The sequence below is a fragment of the Rattus norvegicus genome, chromosome 8 (assembly GCF_036323735.1).
Source record: "Rattus norvegicus strain BN/NHsdMcwi chromosome 8, GRCr8, whole genome shotgun sequence".
NCBI lineage: Eukaryota > Metazoa > Chordata > Mammalia > Rodentia > Muridae > Rattus > Rattus norvegicus.
In genome coordinates this window covers 126,139,898-126,149,407 of record NC_086026.1, presented here as the reverse complement: position 1 = coordinate 126,149,407, position 9,510 = coordinate 126,139,898, and the positions used below count along the sequence as shown (strand labels likewise).

The window sequence follows — 9,510 nt, the reverse complement described above, 5'->3', positions numbered from 1 at the left end:
TAACGTGGGGGTGTAGGAAGTGATGTTTGGGGGAATAGTGGTTGTGGAGCATAGGATCGTGTGAATGGTCAAAGCAAGCATGAAGAAAGAGAGAGAGAGAGAGAGAGAGAGAGAGAGAGAGAGAGAGAGAGAGAGACGGACGGAGGGAGGGAGGGAAGAAAGAAAGAAAGAAAGAAAGAAAGAAAGAAAGAAAGAAGGAAGGAAGGAAGGAAGGAAGGAAGGAAGGAAAGAAAGAAAGAAAGAAAGAAAGAAAGAAAGAAAGAAAGAAAGAAAGAAAGAAAGAAAAGAAGTGATGTATGGCTTGGTCTGTAGGGGAAAGTATGATGATATTTCTACTCTTTCACAAGTCGATAAAGCTCTTGACTGATCACGCAAAAAGAACCTTTAAAAAATCCTCATTCTTTCTCCTTCAGTTTATGGATTAAAAACTGCTAACCCCAGAGAGGTTATGTGATTTTCCTGGGTTCTCAGAGCTATTTAATGGAAGAATGGAGCCTTGAAGTATGCGGATATCCTTTAAGCCTAAGCTCACCTATTATCACTGCAGAGACAAGTCTTAGTTCTTAGTTCTTCCATGCATGGCCAATAACCACCCTCCGTGACCAGAACATTCTCTACACCTTATATACCCAGGTTCATTACCCCTGGATCTTGATTGGTCAGCTCATCTCGGAGCTCACTGAGCTTTGGAACCATGACATTTATGAGTAGAATAACCATGGGCATGTTTTCTGGGGTGGTGGGGATCTTCTTGGCTGACATGGAGCTCCCTTGTCCCTCATCAGTGAATTTTGCCAATGGCACTTTTGCTGTTGATGTCTAAGACATTGGCAAGTGCTTTATTCCTGAACCTGCCGTTCTGTGGTGTCTGATATCCATGAGTCAGTCAGTCCAAGGCAGATGAATTTGTCTATTAGGAGGTACAGGTTTCTTTTAATATTAATATTTTTTGAGAATTTCATAGATTTGAAAATATTTTTCCTTTTCCACATTTCTCTGAGGTTTCCCCCACCTCTCTACCTACCCAATTTCATGTTCCTGATCTATCTTCAAATCAGCCTCAGCAACGACAAACACCACACACACACACACACACACACACACACACACACACACACACACACACACACACACCTTCAGGGCTGGCCCTACTTCATGCTAAAGATTAGCTAGCTGGTCAATAAAAATTGGATTTCATGCTCTGTGTGTGCGTGCGTTCGTGTGTGTGTACATGTGTATGCAGGTGGTAACAGAAATCAGAAGAAGGCATTGGGTCCCATGGAGCTGTAACCATAGGAGACCATGAGCTACTTGTTAAGGGTCCTGGGATCTGAACTCTTGTCCTCCTCAACAATAGCACTCACTCTTAACCATTAAACCATCTCTTTGTCTACTTGAGTTTTGATTTTCTACCATTTGCTTGAGGCATGATTGACCATTTTTTGTTTGTTTTTGTTTGTTTGCTTGTTTTGTTTTGTTTTGTTTTTATCTACTATGTTTTAAAGTGGACCCTTGGGTTCTCCATTGTAGACTTGTATCTAGTTCTAACCTAACATGTGTGTGGGCCATACCTGTACCATATCTTTGTCCATCACTTTAGCTTTTAGCTTGTCTGTGTCCAGATATTTAAAATGGGTTCTTGTCAATAACATATTTGGCTTTTCAAAATGTCTTCAAATCCATTTCAGACATTTAATAAGCGTCGTTTTGTACTGATGTCTCCTCCTCGCACATTTCTTTTTTACCCTTCTTTGGTCTTGGTGGAACATCTCTTTATTGGGTTTTATCTCTTCTCTTCTCATAGAGTAGCTTGTTTTCGCATAGATTACCATGTAAAGTTCCAACTATTCCAAGATGGGCTTCACATTAAACTACAACATCGCATTAAACTACATAGGTGACTAGTTTACCTGTTAGTTACTTAGTAATTAGTAATGACAAAATACCTCATGAAAGCAACATGGGGAAGGGAGGACTTATTCGGATTCCTAGTTTGAGGGCACAGTCCATCACAGCAGAGGCAACATGGCAGCAGGAGCTGGAGGCAGTTGCTCACATGGCATCCATAGCCAGGAAGCAGAGAGAGAGAACTTTCACTCTCTGTACACTTTGCCTTTATTCAGTGCAGGGCCCCAGTCTATGGAATGGTGCGCTCCACATTTAGATTGTGACTGCCTATTTCAATTAACTCATTGTAGAAACCCTCCCAGAGACATGCCCAGAAGTCTGTCTCCTTGGTGATTGTAGATCTGGCAAGTTGGAAATCAATATTAGCCGTTATCCCTTATAACAAAGCATTCCCAATCGGCTCTTCCCATCTGGCGACAAGGCTGCCGTTGGCTTCATTTAACCTTATGCTGTAACCAACGTGGTTTCGGTGCTGTGTTATCACTGTGAGCAATTTTCTGTTAGATCTATGAGAGAAAATGAAAGATTTTATTTAACACCCATGGACTCCTTTGCTGTCACCTTCTGACTTTCTAGCTTCTTGCTTTTCCTCTCCCTGAAGAACTTCTTTTTAACATTTCTTGCAGGGTTCATTTGCTGGCAATGAATTTCTTCAATTTAGTTTACAAAAAAAAAACCTTTTTACTTCAGAAGATAATGTCACATACACAGAATTCTAACTTGATGTATAATACTTATTAAGATTTCAACTATTTAAGTTACCATATATCTATATAATTTTTAAAAATCAGAATGTAATTACACCATTTCTCCCTTCCTTTTTCTCCCTCTATTTACTCTCTTATTCTATCTTAAATTTGTGGCCTCAATTTTAATAAATGTTCTTACACACACACACACACACACACACACACACACACTCATGCACCACACATGCACACATACTTCCTAAATGCATAAATACCGCCTATTTAGTCTGTATACTGTTCCTGCATGCACATGATCTCAGGGTTGACCACTTAGTACTTGATAACCAACTGCAGGGTGCTCTTTCCTGGGCATGACTATCTCTCCTGCTTTCCGTGTTGCCCACAGTTCTTCCCATATGGTTGGGGCCTCCAGATCTTTCCCCCTTCTATGTTCCCTTGTCTACTGGTGTCAGAGTTCTCTGGATCCTGTTTAGGCAGCCATGATGATCTGAAGCTAGTGAAATGAATCATGGACCTTGGGGAACCAACAAATGCAGATTTACTAAGACAGCATAGTCCCTAGCTACGTTCTAAAGTTTACCCCCTTACTTGCCAGTTGTGTGTACTTCTCACTCCTCATCAAGAAAACTTAGGTTTGCAGAAATCTATGACTGCGCAAAATGCAGAGAACTAGAGATCATGTGGTGCCCAGTCCCTGCTGATACATCTCCAGTGGTCCCCAGTCCCAGCTGATACAACTCCAGCACCATCCCTGTTCCTGAATCTCAGGGAGCATTGCGGAAGCTATAGGAGGACTGTGAGAGCAAGAGCAACAGGAAATTTGCTGTGGGGATGTATCTCCTGGAGAAGCTGAACTATTACTTCTCTGACTCACCTAGACCTTAGCAAGTGTGACAGCAATCTGCGGCATTTATTACTAGCTCTCTATAGATGGGGTCATCTGGTCTCTTGGTTTTTCCCCAAGAATGTTTGCAGCATTTCTCCTAAAGTCTGGATGTGTTAGGCATAGTAGTTTGGTATTTATTCTCTTGTTCTGTATGTCTGGGACTGGGTTTGAGGCTGCTCTACTGTGGATATTCCAGCCCATGGTCCACACCCTCCTTACATTCCCAGAGAGCTCCAGGGGAGCATTTACAGAAGTCCAAAGCAGTAGAGATCCTAACGTTTTCTTTCTGGTCTTATAGCCCAAATGTCTTATTCCTATTAAATCCTCATTATTATTGCCATGGTATCTCCATGTATGATGGTTGGGAAACTTTCTCCTAATTTTTGCCACCCTGTCTTTACCCACATTCAGTCTGTTGATAGGCATATGTGTTGGTGCCCCCATTGGTGGCATCTCATTGGGTTACAGTGGTTCTGATTCTTACCATCTCTTTTGATTTTCAGATTTCCCACCCTTCTCTCTACATGACACCCTTGATTAATAGTATCTGCTATTTCATTGCATCTACACTTACAATAGTTTCCTTTTTAAATTCACTTTCTAATGACACCTGAAATCCAGGTCATGTCTTCGCCTGGTTCAATCGATGCTTTCTTCATTTCTTCAGATGGAGATTCTGTTTCATTTTAGCGTGGTTTGTAATTTTTTTTTTGTTGATGTTGAGAACTGGAGATGTTGTATTTGGTAAAAGAACCCGAGGCATGTGGACTTTAGGGCGAGGATTTATGAGCATTGGGATCGTAATTGGACTGTGTTTTATATTGCCATGGCTGTGGGCACCAGTGCCTTCACATTCTTCTAGTGCGAGCCCCCCTCTTACTTTGGGCTTCTGTGAATGCTCCTCCATAGAAGGGATATATACGGCTTCCAGATGCATTCTTCTAGCACACAGTTAGAACCCTCCTGGTGTTGTGTGTGATGTGTAAGAAAGGGTGCACATTCTACAACCTACCCACCTCTCTTCATTCCCAATCGCCTTCTTTCATTTTTGTACCCTCCCCCTCTCCCTCCCTCCTCCTCCCTTCTCTCTCTCCCTTCCTTGTCATCTTCCTCTTCCTCCTCCTCCTTCTCTTCCTTCTTTATGTTTGTCTGGAACACTTTACATAGAGAGACCAGGATGTCCTTGAACTTCTGACAATTTTCCTGCTTCTACCCTTCAAGTGCTGGGATCAAAGATGGGCCCCACCACACCTATTTGTAATCTCTTTGCTTTTAGTCTTCTAGTCTGTCTGTGCATGGTGTAGATTCCTCTGCCCCAGCTCCTACCACACTCTGCCTATAACATTCAGAATATATATTTTATTTATTTATTTGCTGCACGGACTAAGTTGACTTTGTGTCATTTCTCATTCTGCTTTCTTGAGCAGGACTGGAAGTTTGGTAGGGAAGCTTTCCCATGGTTGAGAAGACGCTCAGTCTTTTTCTCCACAGAATATACATGTGATGAGGACTTTAGCTTGGCTCATGAACAATCTCTCATGCCAGAGCCATGCAGAGATTTTCCTGCCTTGTCTTTACTGAGTTACCTGGTATGGTTATGGGTATAAAGTATACGGAAGTACAAGGACTCTTATTATACAGGATTCCCAAGAAACATTTGAAGTTGTCCATAGACAGCCTCCCACAATCCTTTCAAATTATTGAAGTGTTCCTACCATTTTCTTGGCCTTCGGGCTTCAGATACAGGGAAGGCAGTCTTGGGTGTGTCTCTAAGGTGCACAGCTCACTCCAGCTTGCAGAGTCACACATTTGACTGCAAATTCAATTCTTTTTTTTAAAAAAGATTTTATTTATTTATATATAAATACACTATAGCTGTCTTCAGAGACACCAGAAGAGGGCATCAGATCCCATTGCAGATGGTTGTGAGCCACCACGTGGTTACTGGGACTTGAACTCAGGACCTCTGGAAGAATAGTCAGTGCTCTAAACCACTGAGCCATTTCTCCAGCCCCTACAAATTCAATTCTATAAAGAAAACTAGTCTCTTTGTTTCTTTGTTTCTTTCTTTGTTTCTTTCTTTGTTTCTTTCTTTGTTTCTTCCTTTGTTTCTTTCTTTGTTTCTTTGTTCCTTTGTTTCTTTCTTTCTTTCCTCCTTTCCGAGAGATCTTCATTGAATGGATGAGAATAAGGACTTTCATATCTTTTACATCTTACACAAGTGCATAAAATATGCTTGCGTGTGCATGCATGTGAGTGTATGGTCATGTGTGCCCTTGCACATGTACCTAGACACACATCCACTTCTCTATTTCATATTTGCCTATTGCTTTAAGAAAGTTTGCACTGTGCTTACGTGTTAGCAATTGGTGTCTTGTAACTTTTTGAGATGGGATTTCACGATGTGGCCCAGGTCATCCTTGAACGCTCAGCCTCAAGAGACCTACCTCAGAAGCTTTGCACACACTTCACTTGCCTTACCTTAGACGCCATTCTGCTCACAGGACAGTTATTTCCAGCTTTACACTTTGTTCATTAGGTACCAAATGAGGGGTAAAGGGTCAGATCCAGTGTTGGAATGAAAGGAGGCACACAAACAGAGCTCCTCCCTGCCTTCATCCTGCCTCATTCATCTCCACCCATGCAAGGGGATGGAGATGGAGTGGGAAAACACTGGAGAGGAGCAAAGCGCTGTGGTCTAATACTGGAGAACCGCTACATCCCGCCAACCCTCTCCTCTTCCTGTCCTTCACCCCCGACCCCGCTCCACTAATGCAGTGGTCTTATGTGTACTTTTATGATGTTTCAGTTAGATTGGTTCCATGTACTGCTGGGTTTGTCTCAGGGATGGCTATCACTCATTTTATTGGTAATGTTTCCCAGGGAGAGCAAGCAGACATTCCCTTATGACCAGCACTACTTACTGGGGATGGAGAGAGGGGATAAGGAGGAATCTTGGTCTCTGTCTCTGTCTCTGTCTCTGTCTCTCTCTCTCTCTGTGTGTGTGTGTGTGTGTGTGTGTGTGTGTATGTGTGTGTGTGTGTGTGTGTGTGTGCGCTCTTCCAAGTGGAGGTCAGTGTTCAGCCTTGAGTGTTATTCTACCTGAGATTTTGACAAGGCATCTTCCATTGGCCTAGAGTTTACCAGGAAGGTTAGGCCAGAGGCCCAGCAAGCCCCAAGTGTCTACCTGTCTCTGCCTTCCCAGTGCTGGGGTTTCAAGCTCACACTGCCTTTCCTGGCTTCCTTGTAGGAGTTCTGGAGCTCACGCTCTGGCCCTGGTACTTGCACAGGAAGCATGTACACAGTTGAATCATCCCTCAGTCTCCTGTAAGAGACAGTTGACTTTCATGGCTGGATTCTCCATGCAGCCTGCTGCAGAGAAGGGTCATCTGTCATTTTATGTGGGGGCGGGCTCAGGTAGGTTGGCGAGCATCATGGGATATTTATTACCAGCCTGAGAAAAATCTGAGAAACGAAGTAAATAGCAAAGGCTTGTCTAGAAACTCTTGCGGAGTGATGGGTGAGCCAAAGTCTGATACTTGGTATTTTATGGCAATTTTCTCCAACAAGAGTAGATATTGAGTTTATTTCACAGGCGTCTCAAGAGCCCTTATCCTTCTGAGGTGTTATTACTTCTTCAAAGCAAACACTAGAAGGAAAACTACTTCAGGCTATAAAATAAGGGCAGTGTGTGTGTGTGTGTGTATGTGTGTGTGTGTGTGTGTGTGTATGTGTGTGTGTGCACCTGTATGTGTATGTGTGTTTGTGTGTGTGCACGTGTATGTGTATGTGTGTGTGTGTGCATGTGCATGTGTGTGTGTGCACGTGTATGTGTATGGTGTGTGTGCACGTGTATGTGTATGTGTGTGTGCACGCGTGAGTGTATGCCTTGAAAGCAAGTTGAGTCTGTGTTTGTGTGCACACTGGCTCCACACTTGGGGAGTGAGTGTGTCTGTGTCAGTGTGCAGTGAAGGGGGACAGTTTAGTTTCGGGTGCTTTTGAATCATGTAGGTTGCTAAGCTAGTAAGCATTGTATTACTTTGTGTGCATTTGCAGAATCATTCCCTCTGTGCAATTTGTTAATGAGGGAAAAAAAGGGAGAGGGCAATTTAAAGAAATTTACTCTATTTCAATGAGCTACTCCTGGGTAATTCCCTGCAATATTTTACACAATATGCCATTAAAACCTGCATTCCATCCCTTTACCCAACTTTTTTCATCGTCTTTCCAATTTAAGTTATAGAATTACCACAACCAAATCACCCACTTTAAAATTCTCGCAGGCATTTTGACTACAAAGTCAGAACGATCTTGCCAATGACTTCGGCGGGGAGGTAGCTCAGTAGGGAAGAAAAGAGGAGGCTCTTCACAGTAAAGATATGTGAGTCAGGATGCATTTTAATTCTGTTCCTGCCACGCAAAGACTGTTTAACTTCTCAACAATCGATATCCGTGTCCTTACTTTTTAAGTAGAAATTACAATGCTCATTGGACTTACATAACAGGTCAGAAATGATGATGAAAATGGTGGTGCTTATAAAACGTAGAGCCCTCTGAAACTCTGGTCTGCATCGTGTATTTTACAATTGGCAGTTTCCTTTCCCGGACACATCCAAGTCAAGTTTACGTGCACACACAGAGCTCCAGGGATGTAACGGACGGAGGGTTTCTTGCATGCTAGGCAAGTGCTCTACCCCTGAGCTATTCCTTTTAGAGAATGTCCCGAATTTCTCCCTGAATAGACCAGTGGTCTGCATGGCATTGACTTGTATGAGTACCATCATTTGCTTTCACACGGTGAGGATCCTACAGGGGAGCACAGGAAAGTGAAGACTAAAGAGAGGCTGGTGGCTGTGTGGATGGGTCTGAAGTACACCTACAAAGGACTCACAGCCCTGAACCATAGCTCAAAAGGCCTTGCCTTGTGGAGAACTCGAACACAATGCTGCCTCAGAATCAGTTGGTAGTCGTGTGGAGACATGATGCTCTGGTGGCCACTCATGGTTGTTGTGGTCAAAATTAAAAAGGAACGTTTCCTATCTTTCCCGCGAGCCAGATACTCTCACTCTGGCGGCTACTCTACCTCGCGGTCCACAAGCCTCCCTCTTCTAGCTGTCTCTCTTTTAGCCGCCCTCTCCATGCATCCCCTAGGCCGTAGTTACCACGCCACACACACACACACACACACACACACACACACACACACACACACACACACACACACCTCATTCTACAGGCCCTGTACATTCTCACTTCCTGTGGACAACAGAACCAGATCCGCACACTCCAACTGCCTCTCAACCATTTCTTTCATACCCTGTCCTCTTTAGCCCAGTAAAACAAAGTTCCAGAAACTTGTAATTTAGCAATTAGATTTACATGTTAAATTCTTGGTCCACAGTTCATCCACACAATAAATTCACTGCCAATTGATAAAGATATAAACCACCCACCTGGATAAGATAAAATCGATCTAGTTCACCTAAATCTGAACCATCCTCCTCTGTAGACGCCATCTTGATCGCCTGCTTCTCCTGCTCCCCCCTTCTCCCCGCCCCCAGACTTTTCCCCCGCCTACCCTTCCTTCTCATCCAATGATAGGCTTCGCTTATCCTAGGCCTGCCTTGCTGCACAATGACATCATCCTACACGTGCTCAGTAGGACGCAGTCACGGGTGACACAGCACGGTGCTCTTATTTGCCGGGCTAACGCCTTTAATGAGGTAAACATGACTTTTGTGACATGAGCATTTTAGGTTTTTGAACTTTCAAAACTGTCAGGAGAGGGTAGCCTAATACTTTTATTTAAATTAAGATATAACCAGCAGTTAATGTAATGCACTCGTTTGTGTGCTCTTCTGTGGCTTTTAGGGTCCTCAAACCCTCTTCCTTTTATTTAGTGTCCACATTTGCCCCTAGCCACACTCCTTCTCGCCCTTTCTCCTCATGGCTGAAACCCTTCCGACCATGACACTTTATTCTGAACACTTCATAGTCAGGATCATA

At 43.3% G+C, this 9,510-nt stretch overlaps 1 long non-coding RNA gene across 1 annotated transcript; it reads right to left on the bottom strand.

Annotated features, from left to right (window-relative positions):
• Positions 1-2,097: 2,097 nt before the first annotated feature.
• Positions 2,098-9,307, bottom strand: LOC108351793 (uncharacterized). The gene is made up of 2 exons (XR_001839562.3): positions 8,958-9,307; positions 2,098-2,414 (listed from the first exon to the last, which is right to left on the bottom strand). It is a non-coding gene; the product is annotated as an uncharacterized LOC108351793 (long non-coding RNA).
• Between the last annotated feature and the right edge of the window lie 203 nt (positions 9,308-9,510).